Below are 25,837 nucleotides of genomic sequence, written 5' to 3' on the forward strand. Positions count from 1 at the left end.
CAAGAAGACCAGTTGTTGGGCCCGTCTTGAAACGCCAACATCGACGCCAACGTCTCAGGTGGTGTACTAACGTAAGGAGATGGACCCTAAGAAACTGGAGAAGAGTCTGGTTTAGTGACGAGTCTCGTTTTCTTCTTCAACGACGTGACGGTAGACAACGTGTCTATAGACGAGCAAATGAACGTTTTGCACCGAACTGCGTTCGACAGGTCGACAGATTTGGAGGAGGGAGCATCATGGTATGGGGAGCCATGTCTTACAACCAACGGTCAGACTTGGTCATCATTCGTGGCAATTTGACGGCACAACGGTACATTGATGACGTCTTACAGCCACATCTTCTGCCGATAATCGACCAACAGAGGGAGTTGTTTCAACATGACAATGCCCGCCCTCATACAGCTCGTGCAACAGTGGCATTCCTACAGAATTCAAACGTCAACGTGATGCCGTGGCCCTCCAGATCGCCAGACATCAATCCTATCGAACATCTGTGGGACCAGCTGGATCGTCGTGTTCGTGCACGTACACCACAACCGCACACGTTGGTTGAACTGGCCGCAGCACTCCAGGAAGAGTGGAGAGCAATCCCCCAGGAAAACATCCGCCGTCTGATTCGTTCTGTTCCGAGGAGGTGCACTGCTGTGATTAGAGCTCGTGGCTCTACAACGAGATACTGAAGACAACGCCCCCCTAGCGTAAATTGAGAGTTCGATACTGACCTGCATTAACTGTTACCTTATACCGTGCTGACCTAAGGTTCACCATGTCAAATTTCATGGCATTATCTTTAAAAATACAAATGTAATAACCAGTTAAAATTGATATAAACATTACCAAAAAAACAGGGGTTGCGTTTCTTTTTTGAGAGAGTGTATGAATATGAATGTTATTATTTGAAATGTACTTATATTTATTTGCCTAGAGTACCATGCCAGAAGGCGGTGGCTCATGGGCCAATCTGGTGACGTTGACCTCCGAAATCTGTAGGTTTCTGGTTACTTGTTATGGGCCGAACCAGCCAGACATTTAATTTGGTAAACCAATTCAGCTTTTCGTGTCATACTTGCTGGAGTATAACATCCCTGTATCCTCGGTGTTTGCATCCTGGATGTCCGGTGCAATGTAACACTGTCCTTGTTGACACTCGGTGGTGGGTGGGGAGCAGGGATGTTGAACTTATATCCTTCACCATGTCACAAAACTACCCTGGTTCCGCTCGATATGAAAAAAAGAGACGTTTGGAACGTGATGGTTCCAACGAAACTATTTCCAAAAAAGTAGAATCCCGGTCTCGGTTCTTGGTGATTGAGGCTTCTGATCATGAACCTATCAAATTAAATCCATTTGCTGTGTCCAAAGCTGTTTCTGGAATTTGCGGAGATGTGAAAAAGGTAACTCGTCTTCGAAATGGTTCATTTCTAGTGGAATGTGAGAGAAAGCAACAATCTCTCAATCTTCTTTCGGTCACTCAGTTTGCCAAAATTGAGATAGTAGTATCCCCTCATAGAACGCTTAACTCATGTTGGGGCATTATTCGAGACAGAGATCGATGCCTGTCCGACATGTCTGAACAAGAAATTCAATCTGAACTAGAAGATCAAGGGGTCACATCCATTAAACGTTTCACGAAAAAAATTGATGGCACTGTTAAAAACACAAACACATATCTTGTGACTTTTGCCTGTGCATCAGTTCCACGATCCATTAAGGCTGGTTATTTGAATCTCGGAGTGGAAGTGTATATCCCCACTCCACTCCGATGCTACACCTGTCAGAAATTTGGCCATGGCTCAAAATCTTGTCACAGTCATATTGTGTGTCATCGGTGTGGTGAACACCATGATGTTTCAGATTGTCAAAAAGACATGAAATGCGCAAACTGTGGAGGCAGTCATGTTGCCTCTTCAAAGTCATGTCCTGAGTGGCAAAAACAGTCTGAAATAGTCAAAATCAAATATAAAAATAACATTTCTTTTTTTGAAGCCAAGAAACTGTACGCAAGCCAGACACAAAATCCTACCACTTTGTCCTACTCTGCTGTGGTTACCCGGTCTGTACCAACCTCATCTATCATATGTCAGACTGAGTTAACGTGGGTAATTTCAGATCAGCCTCTCAGTCTTAGTACAAACACTCCACCAAAAAATGTATCTTCAGAAACACAAACTAATCAGATTGTGGTTCAAACCGAGCATAATGTTGACAAATCAGACATTCAAAAAACCAGGAAAGAAAAAAAAAGGCAAAACAAACAGTCGAAAGTTGGGAAATCTCCCTTCTACGGACATAACCATTGAAAACGCATTTGCTCCTTTGGATATGGAGGTGACTCCATCTCAGGAGAGAGGAAGAAACGTTTCTTCCTCACGTTCACGGACTAGGTCCCCAGTTGAGCCTCCGTGACTCAATCTTTAAATCTAATCCAGTGGAATTGCAGAGGACTCAGAAAGAATTTAAATGAAGTACAGCTGTTGTTTCAAGATTATAAACCGTCGGCACTGTGCCTCCAAGAGACGTATCTCAAACCTACTGACACATTTGACTTACGACAATACAATTGTCATCATTTCTTTTCTCCACCAGGAGATAGGGCTTCTGGAGGGCTTCTTATTTTTATACGGCAGGGAGTCATTAACAGCCCCGTTCCTCTTAATACAAATCTTCAAGCTGTTGCTGTCCGGCTAACTATGCACATTGTATTTACTCTGTGCTCATTGTATATCCCTCCCTCTACGTTACTGCGACAATCTGATCTTCAACAACTTTACGATCAGCTCCCTAAGCCATGCATTATCATGGGGACCTGAATGGTCACAATCCTATATGGGAAGCGTAAATACAAATAGTAAAGGGAAGATACTTGAGGAATTCATTAACGACAATAATTTATGCATATATAACGATGCCTCTAACACTTATTTACATCCTGCTACTGGAATGTATTCAGCCCTTGACCTTTCTCTTACGGATGCCAACTTATTAAATGAATTTGAATGGTCGGTCCATGATGACCTCTGTGGCAGCGATCACTTTCCCACCATTCTGAAAACCAGCAACCCAATTGCTGATTCTTCATCATCTAGGTGGAATTTTAAAAAAGCAAATTGGCAACTGTTTGAGATATTGTGTACTTCAAACCTAACACCTGAACGTTTTCAAAATACCGATGATCAAATTAAGCTATTTACAGATCAGCTCACTGCCATAGCTGATCAAACAATACCTAAGTCCTCTGCAAATCCTCACATTCGCAAACCATGGTTCAATAATGATTGTAAACAGGCCAGAAAGAGTAGGAAGAAAGCCGAAAAGTTTTTTCGCAAACATCCTACGGTCCATAATTTGGACAAAGTAAAAAATGTAAATGCTAAGGCTCGACGCACATTTAAACAGAATAAGCGTCAGTCTTGGAGAAACTACGTTTCCAAGATAAATTCACGCACCCCAATTTCAAAGGTGTGGAACATGATCCAAAGAATTAAGGGCAAAGGTTCCAAATCTACTGTTCGCCATCTGAAGGATGGTGACAGTTTATTAACTGATAAGTCTCACATTGCCAATAAGCTTGGTGAAACTCTTGCCAAACATTCTTCTTCGTCAAATTATGTCCCAGAATTTCAACATTATCAGAAAAAACAGGAGAAGAAGAGAATAAATTTTAACTCAGACAATGGCGAAGACTATAACGAATTATTTTCATTACATGAGCTCCACACTGCCCTTGAGCAAGCTCATGATACAGCAACAGGAGCTGATAATAAACACTATCAGCTCTTGAAACATTTACCGGAATCATGTTTGGAAACACTTCTAAATATTTTTGATTCAATATGGACTTCGGGGAATTTCCCAACTTTCAGGCGAAAGGCAATTGTAGTGCCTATTCCAAAACCTGGCCGGGATCATACTGATCCGTCTAATTATAGACCAATCTCTTTAACGAGTTGTGTCTGTAAAACCATGGAAAGAATGGTGAATAATAGATTAACTTGGTATCTTGAAACCAACAACTTGATATCAAATATCCAATGTGGTTTCAGGAAAAATCGTAGTACCATTGATTATTTGGTACGTTTAGAATCCTTTGTCAAAAATGCAATAGTCAATAAACAACATGCAGTATCGATATTCTTTGATCTCGAGAAAGCGTACGATACCACCTGGAAGCATGGCATTTTAAAGGATTTACATGATTTTGGTTTAAGGGGTCGTTTACCTCTTTTTATATCACAGTTTTTAAAAGACAGGCAATTTCAAGTCCGAGTTGGTTCAACCCTGTCTGACCATTACAATCAGGATCAGGGTGTCCCACGAGGCAGTATTTTGTCTGTCACTTTATTCGGCATTAAGATCAACAGTCTATCCAAGGTTTTAAATGATTCAATTGATGGATCACTTTTTGTGGATGATTTTAACATTTCTTGTCGCGGTAAGAATATGCATACCATTGAACGGCAACTACAGTTGTGTTTAAATAAAATACATAAATGGTGTCTTGAAAACGGCTTTAAATTTTCTAAATCAAAAACAAATTGCATACATTTCTGCCGTAAATATAAACCGAATAAAGATCCTGAACTGTTTTTAAATGGCACTCCCATCAAGGTTGTAAAAGAGGCCAAGTTCTTAGGTCTCATTTTTGACTCCCATTTAACTTTTCTTCCGCATATCAAATCCCTAAAAACTAAATGCCTGAAGGCACTCGATTTATTGAAAGTCGTGTCTAATTCAAGGTGGGGAGGGTATCAAGCTACTCTCCTCCACCTTTACAGATCACTTGTCCGCTCGAAGCTTGATTATGGCTCCATCGTATATGGTGGAGCCTGTAAAAGTAACCTAAAACTCTTAGATTCAGTCCACCATCAAGGTCTGAGACTTTGTCTTGGGTCTTTTAGAACCTCTCCTGTTGACAGTCTTTACGTCGAGGCAGATGAACCTTCTCTCAACCAACGCCGTATAAAATTATCTTTACAATAGATTACAAAAGTATATTCTAACGAGTCTAATCCTGCGTTTCACTGTGTCTTTAATCCTCTTTATGAGGATTTGTATAACCAAAAACCTTCTCTTGTTCCGCCTCTTGGGCTCAGAATTAAGCCATTTATTGCTGCTGCCGGCATTGAGCTGGAAAATATAGCTTCTTCCCGTCTTCTTTCTTCTCCGCCTTGGCAGTTAGTTAGACCAGAAGTTTACTTAACACTTACAACATTTAAAAAATCAGAAACAAATGAATTACAATATAAACAAGAATATAATCAATTAAAAAGTAAATATAATACATATAAATCCTTATTTACAGATGGATCCAAGGATGGTGGCGCGGTTGCTTGTGCCACTGTCATTGGGTCCAAAACAATATCTTCCAGATTACCCAATGACAGTTCAATTTTCACAGAAGAAGCAAACGCAATACTAACAGCTCTTAAATATATAAATAGACACCCTAAACATAAACAATACATAATCTTTTCTGACTCTCTTTCTTGTCTTCTGGCTATTAAAAATCTTTCTTGTAAACATCCACTTTTATTAGAAATTATTGAATTGTATAATGAGCTTGCTACTGGCCAATGCGACATCGTCTTTTGTTGGTTACCCAGCCACGTTGGCATTTCTGGGAACACAATGGCTGATCTTGCTGCTAAGGCAGAACTCAACAAACCTGTGACACCACTTCTTATCCCATATTCTGATTACAAAGCTAGCATTAGAACCTACATCCGTGATCTGATGCAGAAGAAGTGGGACACCCAAGTAGGTATTAATAAATTACATGAAATAAAACCCTATATTGGTTATACCTACTTGGGTTGTCAGTCCAGATTTGAAGAGGTCATTATGCGACGATGTCGTATTGGCCACACTAGATACACGCATGCGTACCTATTGAAAGGGGAGGATCCTCCGTTTTGTATCCCTTGTGATGAGAGAACCGCGGTCAAGCATGTCCTGCTTGACTGTGTTGAATTCTCCACCATAAGGGATAAATACTCAATGTGAAAACAGTTAAGGATCTTTTTACAACTGTTAATTCTCTTTTAATTATTTGATTTTTAAAAGAAATTGACTTAATGAATGAATTTTGAATAATATGCTGTGTACATATCTGTATTTTAATTATTGGTAGATTTGATTAGTAACTTAGATTGTTGATGACTGTACCCTCAAAGGGGGTTGAAGTAGCGTAAAATTATTGTCCTTCTGAGAGGGTACGTAAGTCCCAAAACATTTCAAGTGCATTTAAGTATACCAGGTGTTTTAATCGTAGTATTTTTGTCATTTTAATGTATGGCTAATTCTCGGTATAAACGCCAACAGCTGAAGGGATGGTGTAAATCCAGCTAGGGTCCATGCAGGTAGCAAAAGTAATATAAGTCCCCATGGCTCCTAGTATGGTGATCTACCTTCAGTTGTTGGCGATCTATAGCCCATTTTTACATTGTATTGTCTTCTTTCATTGGAATATTTTAGCTTTGTTTGCTAGTTTTATATTCATATCTGTGATTGTCTAGTATTTTTACTGCCTTCGTCGGCAGGTTTTAATAATATCTATATATATTCTATTTCTTAATGTCAAATGTTCTCGTCACGATATGGCTGAAATATTGCCGATGTGACGTTAAATACTAACTCACTCACTCACTTTTAATATGTACATATATTTTAGAGATATATGACAAACGGCCTGATGTCTTAAATGAATATCGAAGGACATGTTGATAATTTGGGATAAAAGGTCACAAATCTATGCTCACTTCTAGTAGGTAAGACAAATTAAGGTATTCTTATGGAACAGGTGTTTGCTGAGCTAACACAGCTCTTAGCACATCAAATTGAAGCCGCACCACAAGGGTTAAATTGTAAGGACCTTTACTATATGATAATATGAATTGGTTTTCTTTCACTATTCTTTACATTGATTTCTCACTCTGTCGTGTCTTCGGTTTGCTTCTTGTACACCACATTACAATATAGCTGAAATAAAGCCATGTAAAATAATATTTCACTTACTTGCTATTTAGTTCTGTTTTTCTAGAATCAATTACACAGTCCTACATTGGAGTAACTGAGGGCATGGTGTACAAGGAGATGATGGGCAAATATCTAAAGAATGCCTGTGGTTTTTACTTTCGTCATTGACGTGATATTTTACGAGCGCTTCGATCTTTTTTACCATCTGTACTAAATTTTACCCTTCTATATGGCAGGCAAATTGAGGCCACACGGGTTGTCTCCCCTTGTGTTTTCCTGACAAAAGCACATGGCGCTGGATGGTACTACATGTTTTCTGCGTTTAGGCGCATATTAGTTTTCCACCGCCTGGAGATACAGTACTGGCGTTTATAATAACGGATAAAGAGTTTTAAAACATTTCAAACGTCTTTGTGAAGTCATTACAATGGCCCTGGAAAATGTGGTGGTGGCAGGTTGAAGATTATATGTTTCGGAGTGAGTCGAGGTGAGGTGAGGCGAGGCGAGGCGAGGCGAGGTGAGGTAAGGTGAGGTGCTTGAGAATATTTCGCTCATATCACGACGTGCATGTGTATGTGCGGCTGTTTGTAGTAGCCCAGACTGAAGCCGGTTTTATAGTGCTACCCAACTCAGACACATTATACTGACTCCGAGCCGACCAGTCCTTGTTGTACCCATTAATGCCGAGCGCCAGGCAGGGACCAACAAGTACCATATTTTAACGTATTTTGGTATGAGGCGGTCATGGATCGAACCCGCGACCTTCCGCTCTCTGGGCGGACGCTCTAACCACTACACCACGGAGGCGGTCCGCAAACAGAGAAAAAACAATCGGATCAGTTTGCATGTTTACGTTTTCACAGGGGAACGTGTACATTAGAAGATCTAAGCGAACTTACAAGAATTTCATTCAGTACTGGGAAGGGATCAACCCATTTACAGTTAGGATTTTCCAAAATCCATTCGTGCCATTTCATCACCACCAGGTCTGATTCATCAAAATGGTTTCCAACAACTGTTTCATGACAGTCTATTTTACTTGCCCACAGCACATTGTGACTATTTAAATTGCAAAAAAATGAACCATATTTTATTCCACTGTTATGGTGTGTGGCAAATTCAGTGTCAGTACATATTTCTTAAAATCAAATGAAATGAAATCTTCATCAACTGTCTCCGCATTATCACATTCCATATCACGCCCGACGACCATCTCCCCAAAACTAAACCCTCGAAAACGAGATGCGAGATGTTAGTGCTACCACGCACACACACAGACACTCACTCACTCACTCCTAAACGACTGCACACGTGGTAAGTAAGCCAATATCGTAAGCTGACAATAATGTAAACCCACCTAGATAATATTAGATCCTGATACGACAACTCAAATCACGAACTATAAAGGGTCATTTTAAAAGATATCAGTTCTCATTTAGTTATTGCATTTTTGAAAGGAATAGATTTGTTAACACATAAGTATTTTATGATTGGAAGTTTAAATTAGTAACTCATATTGTTAGTGGCTGTATCCTCAAGGGGGGTTAAAATACTGTAAAACTATTGTCCTCCTGAGAGGGTACGTAAGTCCTAAAACATTCAAAGTAAATTAAACCTTTCCACGTTTTTAATCGTAGATTATGTGTCTGTTTATTATATGGCTAGTTTTGTCGAAATTGCTAACGGCTGAAAGTATGGTGTAAATCCCCATGGTCCCTAGTATAGTGATCTACGTCAGTTGTTGGAGATCTATAGTCTGATTTTATACTGTATTGTCATTTGTAGTTAAAATATTTTAGATTACTAGTTTTAAATGTATCTCTGTGATATTCTAGTTATGTTACTGTCCTTTACAGACAGGTAAGTATATAATCTAACTTTAGTTTAGTCATTTATAAATTTGCAACTTTCTTAGTCACGATATGGCTGAAATATGGCCGATGCAACACCCCACCCCACCCCACCCCAAAAAATATTTAAGAAATGATAAAATATAAATAATAATAATTCAAAAACAACAAAATAAAAACAACCCCAAACAAAAGAACGAGAACGAAATGTTATTTCTTTCGTTTGAAGAATGCATTTGAAGGAAATTACTTTCTCCTAGTGGTGTGGAACTTTGATTTAGGAAAGGGGACGGGTGGCCCTAAATACGGGTATTTGGATTGTTCATTCTCGCTTTACGGTCATTATATTTATATGCAAAGTATATCGTTTCCAGTATTTAACATTTTGTTTCCATGTTTCATTTTGCGAGAGTGGGGACAGATTAAGAACTGGTGTAATTCAGGCGTGTTGTTGTCGCCAGGTTACAGAGGAAGTGCGATAGTTATGTGAGCTGATATTCGTGCAGTAGTACGATGATGTATATTGCTCTGGTTTGAAGAACCGTTACAATACTAATGTACATGGAAGCTGCTGTATGTACAGTCATACTGTAAACCTTCCGGTAGCTTGCACACCTTGCGGGAACACGGTTCCAACGCTTTCCTCTGGTTTTGCGTGGCGGGCAACAGCAAGATGATTGCATAGGCGCCCGACTCTGATATATGTATATGTATGATCTATATATATAAGATATGTAACAGGATATGATGTCAATTGAGACATATCAGATTTTATTGTTCAGGTGAAGGTGTTTTATGTAATTATAAAATTATCCAAAAATATGTTTAAAGCTTTCATTGGTGAAGGGTTATTTAATAAACATTGTGGTTGTTTAAAATCAGATTTACAAAACTGATAAAAGGTTTGGTGAGGGTTTGTTCATAAAATTCTATGTGGTTGAGGTGCATCTGAATTATGCCCCTTTGTGGAATATTTACATCACTAAGGAAGTGAGGTGGTTCATTCTGGCCTCAATTTCATATTGTGTGTAATGTGACCAGAGATTAAGCCTCTGATTGGGTACAAGTTTTTTTAGGCATATTAAATACACTGAGTGTCCAAGCACATGGCACTTAGTATCCAGCATTGCACAGCACAGCAGCAGCACTGTTACTTGCCACAGAAGGTTAGTTGAATACTTGTTTTGTTTAACACATTAACTTTAGAGGTTGTCAGTTATATTATGCTTGAGTAAAACTTTTAAAATATTACAAATAAATAATTAGCAAATTATTTCTAGCATAACATGTAATTGTAGTGTGCACTTTTGTATGCCTTGGCAATTTTGTGAACTTAGCAAATGTTGTTTGCAGGTGCCAAACGGGTAGAATAGTAAACTCCATTCCATTCCATAGATGGGTAAGGTGTATTTTCCTTAGTACATTGTGTGAATGTTTTGAATGTTTGGAACGTGGTGTGCGTGTGTATTTGTGTAACATGACGATTTTAATTTAATTAATGCAACCAATGAAATGTTACCCTTATTTGTGATATACAATATTCTTATAGAATGATTGTTTGCTGTCCATTGAATTATTGTTAAATGTTTCAGGGTGATGTTTTGTGGATTTAACTACCTCACGGAGAATAAAATGTCCTCCCCTATACCAGCGACTTTATTGTTTTGAAGACCTGGTCACATTTGGAGCCCCCAGTGAGGATCCCAATCTCCAAGAGTCGTCCACAGAGGGATTTGGGAAGTTGGCCATGTGGTAGGACTGATATCAAGTTGTGCTTCACATTGTTTGTGATATTCAGATGCTGTGTGTGTCTTCAATTTGCATTGGACACTGCTGACTAATTACAACGCAGTGATAGAGACTGGATACTAAGGTTTTATTTTGAAACCTGATTGTGATTATGTTGAGTGGTGATATTGGGTGATTTGTGATATCTTGAATGTACTTTAAATGTATTGTGAATCCAATTTGATTTTTATCATGGAATGAATTGTGAGATGTGATATTGCCATCTTTGATTAGGGAGAGGACATAGGTTGCAACATATTCTTAATCATGTTTTGTTGTGTGAAAGGAGTAAAGTGATTGGTTGGATTGTCTGCGTGTTTGGTGGTTGTTAGTGGTAGTGGGTTCTAAGATACATTAGTAACTAAATATACTGAAGTTCAGCTGAACAATATTAAAATTTATTACTATATATAATTCAGCCAATTTAAATTTCATTTGAGCACTACACCCTGCACAACTAAGACCACTTATGTGTCAGTGATTGTTTACTTTTTTATGTTTAGGGGGTCCCATGTGTTTTATTTTGTACTGTGGCAGAATGGTAACCTACCTTCCTAGTGAGGCAAATGGGTTTCTAGGTCATGTCAGATTCTGATTCTGAATTAGGTTTGCATTCTTTGAGCAAGATGTCACTTAATGAACAGGATCCTGAGCAGGTAGAAGTAGACCCAGAGGTTGTTAGTTTGGGTAATACATTGAAACAACTAGGCATATTTCCAACAATCATAGAAAAGCCTGATGATATAAGCACATGGATGGTAAACAGTCTAAAGGCTGAGGGTAAGTGGCCCGAGGGGAAACTTGAAGATGATGCCCAGAATCAGCCATCAATAGGTAAGCACAGCACCACTGTTAGTCAGATTCCCAGGCTGTCCATTTTCTATGGAGAACCAGGTAAGGGGAAGCAAGTTATGATCTCTGGCGTTATGAAACAGATTGTTTGATGAAGGAAAATGCTTACCGCATCATGTTATCTTCCAAGCCATCAGACGTTCACTTAAAGGCGAAGCAGGTCGTGTAGCTATGAGGTTAGGTCCTGAAGCTGACATTCAATCCATCTTGTATAAACTACAGAGTGTATATGGCATTTTGCGAGGAACGCGAGTCTCTGATAGCTTGTTTCTACAGTGCCAAACAGGAAACTACTGAAACAGTGACTGCATGGGGATGTAGATTGGAAGATCTTTATGCTAAAGCTACTCGCCATTCTGAAACTTCACCTGTTGACACTAATAATGCCCTTAGAAGTGTTTTCTGGCAAGGCTTGTTACCTACACTGAAGGATTTGTCTGCTCACAAATACGATTCCATTAAGGATTTTGATGAGTTGAGGGTTGCTGTCCGGAGAATTGAGTTTGACTTGGATCACAGAAAGGCTAGGTCAGATGTCAGCAAGAAACCAACTCCTGTTAAGGTAACACAGGTTAATGATTCTTCAGATATGCATGAACTTAAGACCATGGTGAAGTGTTTGTCAACTGAAGTAGGATCATTTAAACAACAGGTTACTCAGCATAGTCAATCCTTCCATCCACATGGTGGTAATGCATCAACAGAATCTAAAAATACCTATAAGCGGTGCCCTGAGGTGGATAGTCCCAAATATCAGAGTTCATCTGGACAAACCAAGGAACCCGTATGTTGGAGATGTGGATATCCAGGACATTTGCAAATAGGATGTAGGGTTATTTTGGATCACTGTCGGTCTTTAAACCGAAGCGGCCCTGGGCGGAGGGGGGAAGCAGGGGCCACTTCAGTACCAACCCCTCGAAGTCATGGTCGTCACAACCAGAAGGATTAGTTGGTGAAGCCAATGAAGTAGATGTCATACTTGCAGGGTTATCTTGTAAGGCATTGTTAGACACTGGATCCACCGTTTCAACAATTAGTGAAGAATTTTATAGAAAGAACTTAGAACATCTTCCTATTCATCAACTTGACAAAGTACTGGACATAGAATGTGCTGATGGGAATCCACTTCCATACTTAGGATTTATCATAGCAGATTTTGAGGCTAAAGGTTTGGCAGGAGGTGATAAGTTACCATGTATGTTGTTGGTAGTTCCATCCAGTAGATATAATCATTCAGTTCCAGTTTTGTTTGGGACAAATGTGTTGTCAACACTGTTGGAAAGTTGTCGGGATAGGCATGGACCAAGATTTCTACAAAAGCAAACTTGCATACACCTTGGTATTTGTCCTTCCGTAGCATGGTTCTGGCTGAGAAGCAATTGGCTAGGCATAGTTACCGTTTAGGACTTGTGAAGAATGCTGAGTCTCGTAACATTGTTATTCCAGCTAACTCCCAGGTAGTGATACAGGGTTATGTTGACAAAGGTTTGTGTTATCCTCAAGTTACAGCCATGACACAATCATGTGAGAATTCAGCTGTGCCAACTGACTTAGATATCTCGCCCACATTAAGCATTTACCGTTATCAGAATCCAGGTCCAGTTCAGGTACACATTTCCAATGTTACAACTCGCACTGTTGTTATACCTCCAAGGGCAGTTGTTTGTGAATTACAGCCTGTTACTATTGAGGATGTGCCCAAGGTAGATGGTAGTTTGGGAGTTGATTCATTGTTAGAAAAGGTTGAAATAGAACCTAGTGACTTGACTAATGAAGAATTGACAAGAGGTATGGAAGTCATTTCTGAATTTAAAGATGTCTTTTCACAAGGTGATTTGGATTTAGGACATTCTTCAGCAGTTCAGCATAGAATAGATCTAACTGATGATATTCCATTCAAACAACGCCATCGCCGCATACCCCCGTCTATGTTTGAAGAGGTTAGAGGACATCTTAAGCAATTACTTGCCTGTGGAGTTATCAAACCCTCACATAGTCCGTGGGCGTCCAATGTTGTGCTTTGTCGTCGCAAAAATGGAAAGTTGAGGATGTGTACAGATTTTAGAGAATTGAATGCCAAGACGGTGAAGGATTCATATGCTTTACCCAGGATAGAAGAAATTCTTGATCAATTGGCAGGAAAGAAATTCTACTCAAAGTTGGATCTTAAGTCAGGTTATTACCAAGTGGAAGTGTTGGAGGAACATAAAGAGCGTACAGCATTTACTGTTGGGCCTTTAGGGTTTTACGAGTATAACCGGTTACCATTTGGCTTGTGTAATAGTCCAGCTACCTTTCAACGATTGATGGAAGAATGCCTTGGTGATCTCCATCTGACCATATGTGTGGTATACATAGACGACCTCATCATATTTGCTGACACTTACGAGGAGCATCTCTCAAGACTAAGCAAAGTGTTGGAAAGGCTGCGTGAATGCAATTTGAAGTTATCTCCAGAGAAATGCAGTTTTTTCAAAAGAAAGGTGTCATATGTGGGTCATATCATATCAGAAGATGGAATTGAACCTGATCCTGAAAAACTAGAAGCAGTTCAGAAATGGCCAAGACCAACCAACCCCTCAGAAGTTAGGCAATTTCTTGGGTTTACAGGTTACTATAGACGTTTTGTAAAGAACTTTGCACAGATTACTAAACCCCTGTCTCAGCTAATGCCATCACCGTTGGACAGTAAGAAGGGTAGTACAAGAATACCTGAAAATCGGGTTTGGGGTGAAGAACAAGAAGACGCATTTGTGTCACTGAAGGATCGATTGTCTTCTCCACCAATACTTGGTTTCTGTGATTACTCCCTTCCGTTTGAACTCCATACAGATGCTAGTCAAGCAGGGTTAGGAGCTGTTCTTTACCAGAGTCAGGATGGTAAACTCAAGGTTATTGCATATGCAAGTCGAGGTTTGACCAAGTCCGAAAGAAATTACACTGCCCATAAACTGGAATTTTTAGCTCTGAAATGGTCCATAACAGAAAAATTCCATGATTATCTGTATGGTCATGATTTCACTGTGTTTACTGATAATAATCCGTTGACGTATGTTCTGACAACTGCAAAACTAGATGCGACTGGTCACAGGTGGTTAGCCAATCTCTTCTTACAACTTTGATGTCAAATACAGAGCAGGAAAGTCCAACAAGGATGCAGATGGCCTATCACGGATACCAGGTTTAAAGGCTGCAGACGGGTCCGAGGAGCAGATTCTTAGAGATTCTGTGAAAGCAATTTGCCAATCCACTACAATATCAACTTACATTGAATGTTTGAGTGCGCGGTCGGTGAAGTGTCGAATGATCTGAATACAGGTAGCGATTTGACTGCAATGACTCCTCGTGACTGGAGAGAAGAGCAGGCCAAGGATCCTGTTATCGCAGCCATGGTTAGTTTTGTCCGAACAGGGGTCAAACCCAAGAGAGATCAGTTCATCAACAATGACTTTACTACTTTACTGAGAAGTTTTCATCATTTGAAGCTCAAACGTGGCGTCATGTATAGAGTTATCTCACTTGAGAATGTAACTACAGAACAGCTGATTCTTCCAGTTCATGTTCGTCAGAAAGCTTTTGAGTCTCTTCACAACGATATGGGACACATGGGTCGAGATAGGACATTGTCTTTGCTTAGGGAAAGGTTTTACTGGCCCGGAATGGCGAGTGATATTGAGAACTGGATTAGAAATTGTGAACGGTGTTTACTGGAGAAAATCTCAGGCAAATACAAGAGCTCCACTTGTAAGCATCAAGACCATGTACCCGTTAGAGTTGATTGCCATGGATTTTTTAACACTAGAACCGTCTAAAGGTCAATATCAGCATATCTTGGTTATTACGGATCACTTCACCAAGTATTCCCAAGCAATTCCCACAAAGAATATGTCGGCTCGTACTACAGCAGAAGCTTTCTTCAACAACTTTGTAGTCCATTACGGGTTGCCATCCAGAATACATTCTGATCAGGGAGCAAACTTTGAGAGTCGCCTCGTTGGTGAGTTATGTACCATAACCGGAATCAAAAGTCTAGGACAACACCATATCACCCTATGGGTAACGGTCAGTGTGAACGTTTCAACAGGACTTTACTTGATATGTTAGGTACATTGCAACCGGATCAGAAAGTTGATTGGAAATCCCATGTAGCTACTTTAGTCCATGCGTACAATTGCACAAAACATGAAACCACCGGATATTCACCGCATTTTCTCATGTTTGGTCGGCACCCCTGCCTTCCATTGATCTCGCTTTCGGTGTAAATCATGAGAATGGTGAGAAATCTCTACAGTCTTACACACGGAATCTGAAAGATCGTCTTCAGCAATCATATGAGCTTGCTTCAACGGCTATGAAAAAGGCTCAAGGTAAGCAGAAAAGGGGATATGATTATGAGGCAAGAGTATCAAGCTTAGAGATTGGTGACAAAGTGTTAGTTCGCATTTTGGCGCATGAAGGAAAGCACAAAATAGCTGATCGATGGGAAAATGAAACTTATGAAGTGATAGATCAACCCAATCCGGAAATTCCAGTATTTGTGGTGAAACCAGAATCAGAATTGGACGAACTAGAACACTGCACAGAAATCATCTTTTGCCTGTTAATAGCATATCCAGTAAACCTAAAACGTCTAAGCATTATCAATTCCAAAGCCGAGGAAAAGACTTGTTCCAGCTAAACTGGTGGAAATGAAGTCATCACCTGAACCAAATCAGGATGATAGTGATTCTGAAATCATTGTGTCAGTTTCTGAAACTCCTGCTATGGATGAAGATCTTTCAGTGAATGGCACCGAATCGAATGCCAAAGAGGATACTGAAGAAGGGAGTACTTCCCAGCAAGACAGTGACGACTGCCAGGAGCTGGGGAAGTTTTAGCAGGGGAGGGAGCTGATGATGTAGGTGTAACATGTGAGACTGATTCAAAACCAGAATCAAGTGTCTCCAGTGATTTACATGAAGAAATTTCCACAGTAAGTATTGGTCAAGAGTCGGTTGAGGAATCTGGTACACAGGATACAGATGTTCGACGTTCAGGTCGTCACAGAAATAAACCACAATGGATGACGGGTGGTGAGTTTGTGTTATCTCACACTACGCCATCTCCGGAGTGGCTGGAGAAAGCAGAGTTTCTTCGCACTCTGGCGTTGTCAGGAGCTTTCCATGATTTGCCTGTTGAGGTGAGGAAAGCCATTATAACACTGGTTGCTTGGGTACATAGTGAATGACGAGGATGTCAATTTTCAATGGGGGAAGTGTGTAACAGGATATGATGTCAATTGAGACATATCAGATTTTATTGTTCAGGTGAAGGTGTTTTATGTAATTATAAAATTATGCAAATAAAAGTATAAACTGTTAAACTCCAAAAATATGTTTAAAGCTTTCATTGGTGAAGGGTTATTTAATAAACATTGTGGTTGTTTAAAATCAGATTTACAAAACTGATAAAAGGTTTGGTGAGGGTTTGTTCATAAAATTCGATGTGGTTGAGGTGCATCTGAATTATGCCCTTTGTGGAATATTTACATCACTAAGGAAGTGAGGTGGTTCATTCTGGCCTCAATTTCATATTGTGTGTAATGTGACCAGAGATTAAGCCTCTGATTGGGTACAAGTTTTTAGGCATATTAAATACACTGAGTGTCCAAGCACATGGCACTTAGTATCCAGCATTGCACAGCACAGCAGCAGCACTGTTACTTGCCACAGAAGGTTAGTTGAATACTTGTTTTGTTTAACACATTAACTTTAGAGGTTGTCAGTTATATTATGCTTGAGTAAAACTTTTAAAATATTACAAATAAATAATTAGCAAATTATTTCTAGCATAACATGTAATTGTAGTGTGCACTTTTGTATGCCTTGGCAATTTTGTGAACTTAGCAAATGTTGTTTGCAGGTGCCAAACGGGTAGAATAGTAAACTCCATTCCATTCCATAGATGGGTAAGGTGTATTTTCCTTAGTACATTGTGTGAATGTTTTGAATGTTTGGAACGTGGTGAGCGTGTGTATTTGTGTAACATGACGATTTTAATTTAATTAATGCAACCAATGAAATGTTACCCTATTTGTGATATACAATATTCTTATAGAATGATTGTTTGCTGTCCATTGAATTATTGTTAAATGTTTCAGGGTGATGTTTTGTGGATTTAACTACCTCACGGAGAATAAAATGTCCTCCCCTATACCAGCGACTTTATTGTTTTGAAGACCTGGTCACATTTGGAGCCCCCAGTGAGGATCCCAATCTCCAGGAGTCGTCCACAGAGGGATTTGGGAAGTTGGCCATGTGGTAGGACTGATATCAAGTTGTGCTTCACATTGTTTGTGATATTCAGATGCTGTGTGTGTCTTCAATTTGCATTGGACACTGCTGACTAATTACAATGCAGTGATAGAGACTGGATACTAAGGTTTTATTTTGAAACCTGATTGTGATTATGTTGATTGGTGATATTGGGTGATTTGTGATATCTTGAATGTACTTTAAATGTATTGTGAATCCAATTTGATTTTTATCATGGAATGAATTGTGAGATGTGATATTGCCATCTGTGATTAGGGAGAGGACATAGGTTGCAACATATTCTTAATCATGTTTTGTTGTGTGAAAGGAGTAAAGTGATTGGTTGGATTGTCTGCGTGTTTGGTGGTTGTTAGTGGTAGTGGGTTCTAAGATACATTAGTAACTAAATATACTGAAGCTCAGCTGAACAATATTAAAATTTATTACTATATAATTCAGCCAATTTAAATTTCATTTGAGCACTACACCCTGCACAACTAAGACCACTTATGTGTCAGTGATTGTTTACTTTTTTTATGTTTAGGGGGTCCCATGTGTTTTATTTTGTACTGTGGCAGAATGGTAACCTACCTTCCTAGTGAGGCAAATGGGTTTCTAGGTCATGTCAGATTCTGATTCTGAATTAGGTTTGCATTCTTTGAGCAAGATGTCACTTAATGAACAGGATCCTGAGCAGGTAGAAGTAGACCCAGAGGTTGTTAGTTTGGGTAATACATTGAAACAACTAGGCATATTTCCAACAATCATAGAAAAGCCTGATGATATAAGCACATGGATGGTAAAACAGTCTAAAGGCTGAGGGCAAGTGGCCCGAGGGGAAACTTGAAGATGATGCCCAGAATCAGCCATCAATAGGTAAGCACAGCACCACTGTTAGTCAGATTCCCAGGCTGTCCATTTTCTATGGAGAACCAGGTAAGGGGGGAAGCAAGTTATGATCTCTGGCGTTATGAAACAGATTGTTTGATGAAGGAAAATGCTTACCCGCATCATGTTATCTTCCAAGCCATCAGACGTTCACTTAAAGGTGAAGCAGGTCGTGTAGCTATGAGGTTAGGTCCTGAAGCTGACATTCAATCCATCTTGTATAAACTACAGAGTGTATATGGCATTTGCGAGGAACGCGAGTCTCTGATAGCTTGTTTCTACAGTGCCAAACAGGAAACTACTGAAACAGTGACTGCATGGGGATGTAGATTGGAAGATCTTTATGCTAAAGCTACTCGCCATTCTGAAACTTCACCTGTTGACACTAATAATGCCCTTAGAAGTGTTTTCTGGCAAGGCTTGTTACCTACACTGAAGGATTTGTCTGCTCACAAATACGATTCCATTAAGGATTTTGATGAGTTGAGGGTTGCTGTCCGGAGAATTGAGTTTGACTTGGATCACAGAAAGGCTAGGTCAGATGTCAGCAAGAAACCAACTCCTGTTAAGGTAACACAGGTTAATGATTCTTCAGATATGCATGAACTTAAGACCATGGTGAAGTGTTTGTCAACTGAAGTAGGATCATTAAAACAACAGGTTACTCAGCATAGTCAATCCTTCCATCCACATGGTGGTAATGCATCAACAGAATCTAAAAATACCTATAAGCGGAGCCCTGAGGTGGATAGTCCCAAATATCAGAGTTCATCTGGACAAACCAAGGAACCCGTATGTTGGAGATGTGGATATCCAGGACATTTGCAAATAGGATGTAGGGTTATTTTGGATCACTGTCGGTCTTTAAACCGAAGCGGCCCTGGGCGGGGGGGAAGCAGGGCCACTTCAGTACCAACCCCTCGAAGTCATGGTCGTCACAACCAGAAGGATTAGTTGGTGAAGCCAATGAAGTAGATGTCATACTTGCAGGGTTATCTTGTAAGGCATTGTTAGACACTGGATCCACCGTTTCAACAATTAGTGAAGAATTTTATAGAAAGAACTTAGAACATCTTCCTATTCATCAACTTGACAAAGTACTGGACATAGAATGTGCTGATGGGAATCCACTTCCATACTTAGGATTTATCATAGCAGATTTTGAGGCTAAAGGTTTGGCAAGAGGTGATAAGTTACCATGTATGTTGTTGGTAGTTCCATCCAGTAGATATAATCATTCAGTTCCAGTTTTGTTTGGGACAAATGTGTTGTCAACACTGTTGGAAAGTTGTCGGGATAGGCATGGACCAAGATTTCTACAAAAAGCAAACTTGCATACACCTTGGTATTTGTCCTTCCGTAGCATGGTTCTGGCTGAGAAGCAATTGGCTAGGCATAGTTACCGTTTAGGACTTGTGAAGAATGCTGAGTCTCGTAACATTGTTATTCCAGCTAACTCCCAGGTAGTGATACAGGGTTATGTTGACAAAGGTTTGTGTTATCCTCAAGTTACAGCCATGACACAATCATGTGAGAATTCAGCTGTGCCAACTGACTTAGATATCTCGCCCACATTAAGCATTTACCGTTATCAGAATCCAGGTCCAGTTCAGGTACACATTTCCAATGTTACAACTCGCACTGTTGTTATACCTCCAAGGGCAGTTGTTTGTGAATTACAGCCTGTTACTATTGAGGATGTGCCCAAGGTAGATGGTAGTTTGGGAGTTGATTCATTGTTAGAAAAGGTTGAAATAGAACCTAGTGACTTGACTAATGAAGAATTGACAAGAGGTATGGAAGTCATTTCTGAATTTAAAGATGTCTTTTCACAAGGTGATTTGGATTTAGGACATTCTTCAGCAGTTCAGCATAGAATAGATCTAACTGATGATATTCCATTCAAACAACGCCATCGCCGCATACCCCGTCTATGTTTGAAGAGGTTAGAGGACATCTTAAGCAATTACTTGCCTGTGGAGTTATCAAACCCTCACATAGTCCATGGGCGTCCAATGTTGTGCTTTGTCGTCGCAAAATGGAAAGTTGAGGATGTGTACAGATTTTAGAGAATTGAATGCCAAGACGGTGAAGGATTCATATGCTTTACCCAGGATAGAAGAAATTCTTGATCAATTGGCAGGAAAGAAATTCTACTCAAAGTTGGATCTTAAGTCAGGTTATTACCAAGTGGAAGTGTTGGAGGAACATAAAGAGCGTACAGCATTTACTGTTGGGCCTTTAGGGTTTTTTGAGTATAACCGGTTACCATTTGGCTTGTGTAATAGTCCAGCTACCTTTCAACGATTGATGGAAGAATGCCTTGGTGATCTCCATCTGACCATATGTGTGGTATACATAGACGACCTCATCATATTTGCTGACACTTACGAGGAGCATCTCTCAAGACTAAGCAAAGTGTTGGAAAGGCTGCGTGAATGCAATTTGAAGTTATCTCCAGAGAAATGCAGTTTTTTCAAAAGAAAGGTGTCATATGTGGGTCATATCATATCAGAAGATGGAATTGAACCTGATCCTGAAAAACTAGAAGCAGTTCAGAAATGGCCAAGACCAACCAACCCCTCAGAAGTTAGGCAATTTCTTGGGTTTACAGGTTACTATAGACGTTTTGTAAAGAACTTTGCACAGATTACTAAACCCCTGTCTCAGCTAATGCCATCACCGTTGGACAGTAAGAAGGGTAGTACAAGAATACCTGAAAATTGGGTTTGGGGTGAAGAACAAGAAGACGCATTTGTGGCACTGAAGGATCGATTGTCTCTCCACCAATACTTGGTTTCTGTGATTACTCCCTTCCGTTTGAACTCCATACAGATGCTAGTCAAGCAGGGTTAGGAGCTGTTCTTTACCAGAGTCAGGATGGTAAACTCAAGGTTATTGCATATGCAAGTCGAGGTTTGACCAAGTCCGAAAGAAATTACACTGCCCATAAACTGAATTTTTAGCTCTGAAATGGTCCATAACAGAAAAATTCCATGATTATCTGTATGGTCATGATTTCACTGTGTTTACTGATAATAATCCGTTGACGTATGTTCTGACAACTGCAAAACTAGATGCGACTGGTCACAGGTGGTTAGCCAATCTCTCTTCTTACAACTTTGATGTCAAATACAGAGCAGGAAAGTCCAACAAGGATGCAGATGGCCTATCACGGATACCAGGTTTAAAGGCTGCAGACGGGTCCGAGGAGCAGATTCTTAGAGATTCTGTGAAAGCAATTTGCCAATCCACTACAATATCAACTTACATTGAATGTTTGAGTGCGGTCGGTGAAGTGTCGAATGATCTGAATACAGGTAGCGATTTGACTGCAATGACTCCTCGTGACTGGAGAGAAGAGCAGGCCAAGGATCCTGTTATCGCAGCCATGGTTAGTTTTGTCCGAACAGGGGTCAAACCCAAGAGAGATCAGTTCATCAACAATGACTTTACTACTTTACTGAGAAGTTTTCATCATTTGAAGCTCAAACGTGGCGTCATGTATAGAGTTATCTCACTTGAGAATGTAACTACAGAACAGTTGATTCTTCCAGTTCATGTTCGTCAGAAAGCTTTTGAGTCTCTTCACAACGATATGGGACACATGGGTCGAGATAGGACATTGTCTTTGCTTAGGAAAGGTTTTACTGGCCCGGAATGGCGAGTGATACTGAGAACTGGATTAGAAATTGTGAACGGTGTTTACGGAGAAAATCTCAGGCAAATACAAGAGCTCCACTTGTAAGCATCAAGACCATGTACCCGTTAGAGTTGATTGCCATGGATTTTTTTAACACTAGAACCGTCTAAAGGTCAATATCAGCATATCTTGGTTATTACGGATCACTTCACCAAGTATTCCCAAGCAATTCCCACAAAGAATATGTCGGCTCGTACTACAGCAGAAGCTTTCTTCACCAACTTTGTAGTCCATTACGGGTTGCCATCCAGAATACATTCTGATCAGGGAGCAAACTTTGAGAGTCGCCTCGTTGGTGAGTTATGTACCATAACCGGAATCAAAAAAGTCTAGGACAACACCATATCACCCTATGGGTAACGGTCAGTGTGAACGTTTCAACAGGACTTTACTTGATATGTTAGGTACATTGCAACCGGATCAGAAAGTTGATTGGAAATCCCATGTAGCTACTTTAGTCCATGCGTACAATTGCACAAAACATGAAACCACCGGATATTCACCGCATTTTCTCATGTTTGGTCGGCACCCCCGCCTTCCCATTGATCTCGCTTTCGGTGTAAATCATGAGAATGGTGAGAAATCTCTACAGTCTTACACACGGAATCTGAAAGATCGTCTTCAGCAATCATATGAGCTTGCTTCAACGGCTATGAAAAAGGCTCAAGGTAAGCAGAAAAGGGGATATGATTATAAGGCAAGAGTATCAAGCTTAGAGATTGGTGACAAAGTGTTAGTTCGCATTTTGGCGCATGAAGGAAAGCACAAAATAGCTGATCGATGGGAAAATGAAACTTATGAAGTGATAGATCAACCCAATCCGGAAATTCCAGTATTTGTGGTGAAACCAGAATCAGGAATTGGACGAACTAGAACACTGCACAGAAATCATCTTTTGCCTGTTAGTAGCATATCCAGTAAACCTAAAACGTCTAAGCATTATCCAATTCCAAAGCCGAGGAAAAGACTTGTTCCAGCTAAACTGGTGGAAATGAAGTCATCACCTGAACCAAATCAGGATGATAGTGATTCTGAAATCATTGTGTCAGTTTCTGAAACTCCTGCTATGGATGAAGATCTTTCAGTGAATGGCACCGAATCGAATGCCAAAAGAGGATACTGAAGAAGGAGTACTTCCCAGCAAGACAGTGACGACTGCCAGGGAGCTGGGAAGTTTTAGCAGGGGGAGGGAGCTGATGATGTAGGTGTAACATGTGAGACTGATTCAAAACCAGAATCAAGTGTCTCCAGTGATTTACATGAAGAAATTTCCACAGTAAGTATTGGTCAAGAGTCGGTTGAGGAATCTGGTACACAGGATACAGATGTTCGACGTTCAGGTCGTCACAGAAATAAACCACAATGGATGACGGGTGGTGAGTTTGTGTTATCTCACACTACGCCATCTCCGGAGTGGCTGGAGAAAGCAGAGTTTCTTCGCACTCTGGCGTTGTCAGGAGCTTTCCATGATTTGCCTGTTGAGGTGAGGAAAGCCATTATAGCACTGGTTGCGGGTACATAGTGAATGACGAGGATGTCAATTTTCAATGGGGGGAAGTGTGTAACAGGATATGATGTCAATTGAGACATATCAGATTTTATTGTTCAGGTGAAGGTGTTTTATGTAATTATAAAATTATGCAAATAAAAAGTATAAACTGTTAAACTCCAAAAATATGTTTAAAGCTTTTATTGGTGAAGGGTTATTTAATAAACATTGTGGTTGTTTAAAATCAGATTTACAAAACTGATAAAAGGTTTGGTGAGGGTTTGTTCATAAAATTCTATGTGGTTGAGGTGCATCTGAATTATGCCCCTTTGTGGAATATTTACATCACTAAGGAAGTGAGGTGGTTCATTCTGGCCTCAATTTCATATTGTGTGTAATGTGACCAGAGATTAAGCCTCTGATTGGGTACAAGTTTTTTAGGCATATTAAATACACTGAGTGTCCAAGCACATGGCACTTAGTATCCAGCATTGCACAGCACAGCAGCAGCACTGTTACTTGCCACAGAAGGTTAGTTGAATACTTGTTTTGTTTAACACATTAACTTTAGAGGTTGTCAGTTATATTATGCTTGAGTAAAACTTTTAAAATATTACAAATAAATAATTAGCAAATTATTTCTAGCATAACATGTAATTGTAGTGTGCACTTTTGTATGCCTTGGCAATTTTGTGAACTTAGCAAATGTTGTTTGCAGGTGCCAAACGGGTAGAATAGTAAACTCCATTCCATTCCATAGATGGGTAAGGTGTATTTTCCTTAGTACATTGTGTGAATGTTTTGAATGTTTGGAACGTGGTGTGCGTGTGTATTTGTGTAACATGACGATTTTAATTTAATTAATGCAACCAATGAAATGTTACCCTATTTGTGATATACAATATTCTTATAGAATGATTGTTTGCTGTCCATTGAATTATTGTTAAATGTTTCAGGGTGATGTTTTGTGGATTTAACTACCTCACGGAGAATAAAATGTCCTCCCCTATACCAGCGACTTTATTGTTTTGAAGACCTGGTCACACCGGAAGTAAACAAATCGCAGGCTACAGACCCGCACCAAAAGTAGAGCGAGTCTCGGATACGATAGCGTCTTCTATTATTCCCACCTCTTTTAACGTGCAACTATATTATCCAATCAGAGACTCGCTCTACCATTCGGTGCGGGTCTGTTGCCTGAGATTTGTTTACTTCCGGGCATATGTCCTGACTTCGTGCGAGTATGTACAACAAAATTATTGAAAGCTTTAAATGGGAATAAAATCACCCGGTTTGTGATACGCAAGGTACTTTCCAGAGGTCAACTGAGTATAAATTGTTCAGTTTATTCAACGGTCAAAGCGATGGAAGCGTTTGTCAGACCGAAACCCAGCCGAGCCGAGCCGGGCCGCCATTTTGTTTCGATTTACTGACACACCTTTCTTATATCATATATATATATAGATCATACATATACATATATCAGAGTCGGGCGCCTATGGATGATTGTGGTCAAATACCTCCAGATGAATGTCGTGGTCCCTAGTATGGTGATTTACCTTTAGTTGTTGGCGACCTAGAGCCCAGTTTTATACTGCGTGGTCCTAATTTGAAATCCAATTTTAGAAAGAGATGCTAGTTTTATTTCTTAATACTGTGATGTTGTAGTTGATTTAACTGTTGTTCGTCGACAGGTTTTAATAATTTACATGTATTTATGGTGAATGTAAAACTTGTTTATAGTCACGATATGGCTGAAATATTGCCGATGTGCCTTAAAATCTTATCTCACTCCAGATACATGTACCGTAAGTATGTTGCAACTGTATATATAAACCCCGGCCGCGCAACCCACAGCGTGTCGAACTGTTAAAAGTGTTGTTGTTATGATGCTTAACGGTCGGGTATAGGAGAATGACAACACACGCCTGACTTCGCCGACTGTTTAAAGCGGTCTCTGGAATTACACGGGAAAACTGAATCAGAGTTACCTCCCTTC

General features: G+C 39.9%; 2 long non-coding RNA genes across 2 annotated transcripts; one reads left to right on the forward strand and one right to left on the reverse strand.

The window, feature by feature from the left end:
- Nucleotides 1-5,964: 5,964 nt before the first annotated feature.
- Nucleotides 5,965-8,432, reverse strand: LOC124273252. The gene is made up of 3 exons (XR_006897593.1): nt 8,363-8,432; nt 6,759-6,760; nt 5,965-5,993 (listed from the first exon to the last, which is right to left on the reverse strand). It is a non-coding gene; the product is annotated as an uncharacterized LOC124273252 (long non-coding RNA).
- Nucleotides 8,433-23,541: 15,109 nt separating this feature from the next.
- Nucleotides 23,542-24,847, forward strand: LOC124273251. The gene is made up of 2 exons (XR_006897592.1): nt 23,542-24,369; nt 24,557-24,847. It is a non-coding gene; the product is annotated as an uncharacterized LOC124273251 (long non-coding RNA).
- The last annotated feature ends 990 nt before the right edge of the window (nt 24,848-25,837 follow it).

Source organism: Haliotis rubra, unplaced genomic scaffold, assembly GCF_003918875.1.
Source record: "Haliotis rubra isolate DU_JTF1 unplaced genomic scaffold, ASM391887v1 Scf1789, whole genome shotgun sequence".
Taxonomy (NCBI): Eukaryota; Metazoa; Mollusca; class Gastropoda; order Lepetellida; family Haliotidae; genus Haliotis; species Haliotis rubra.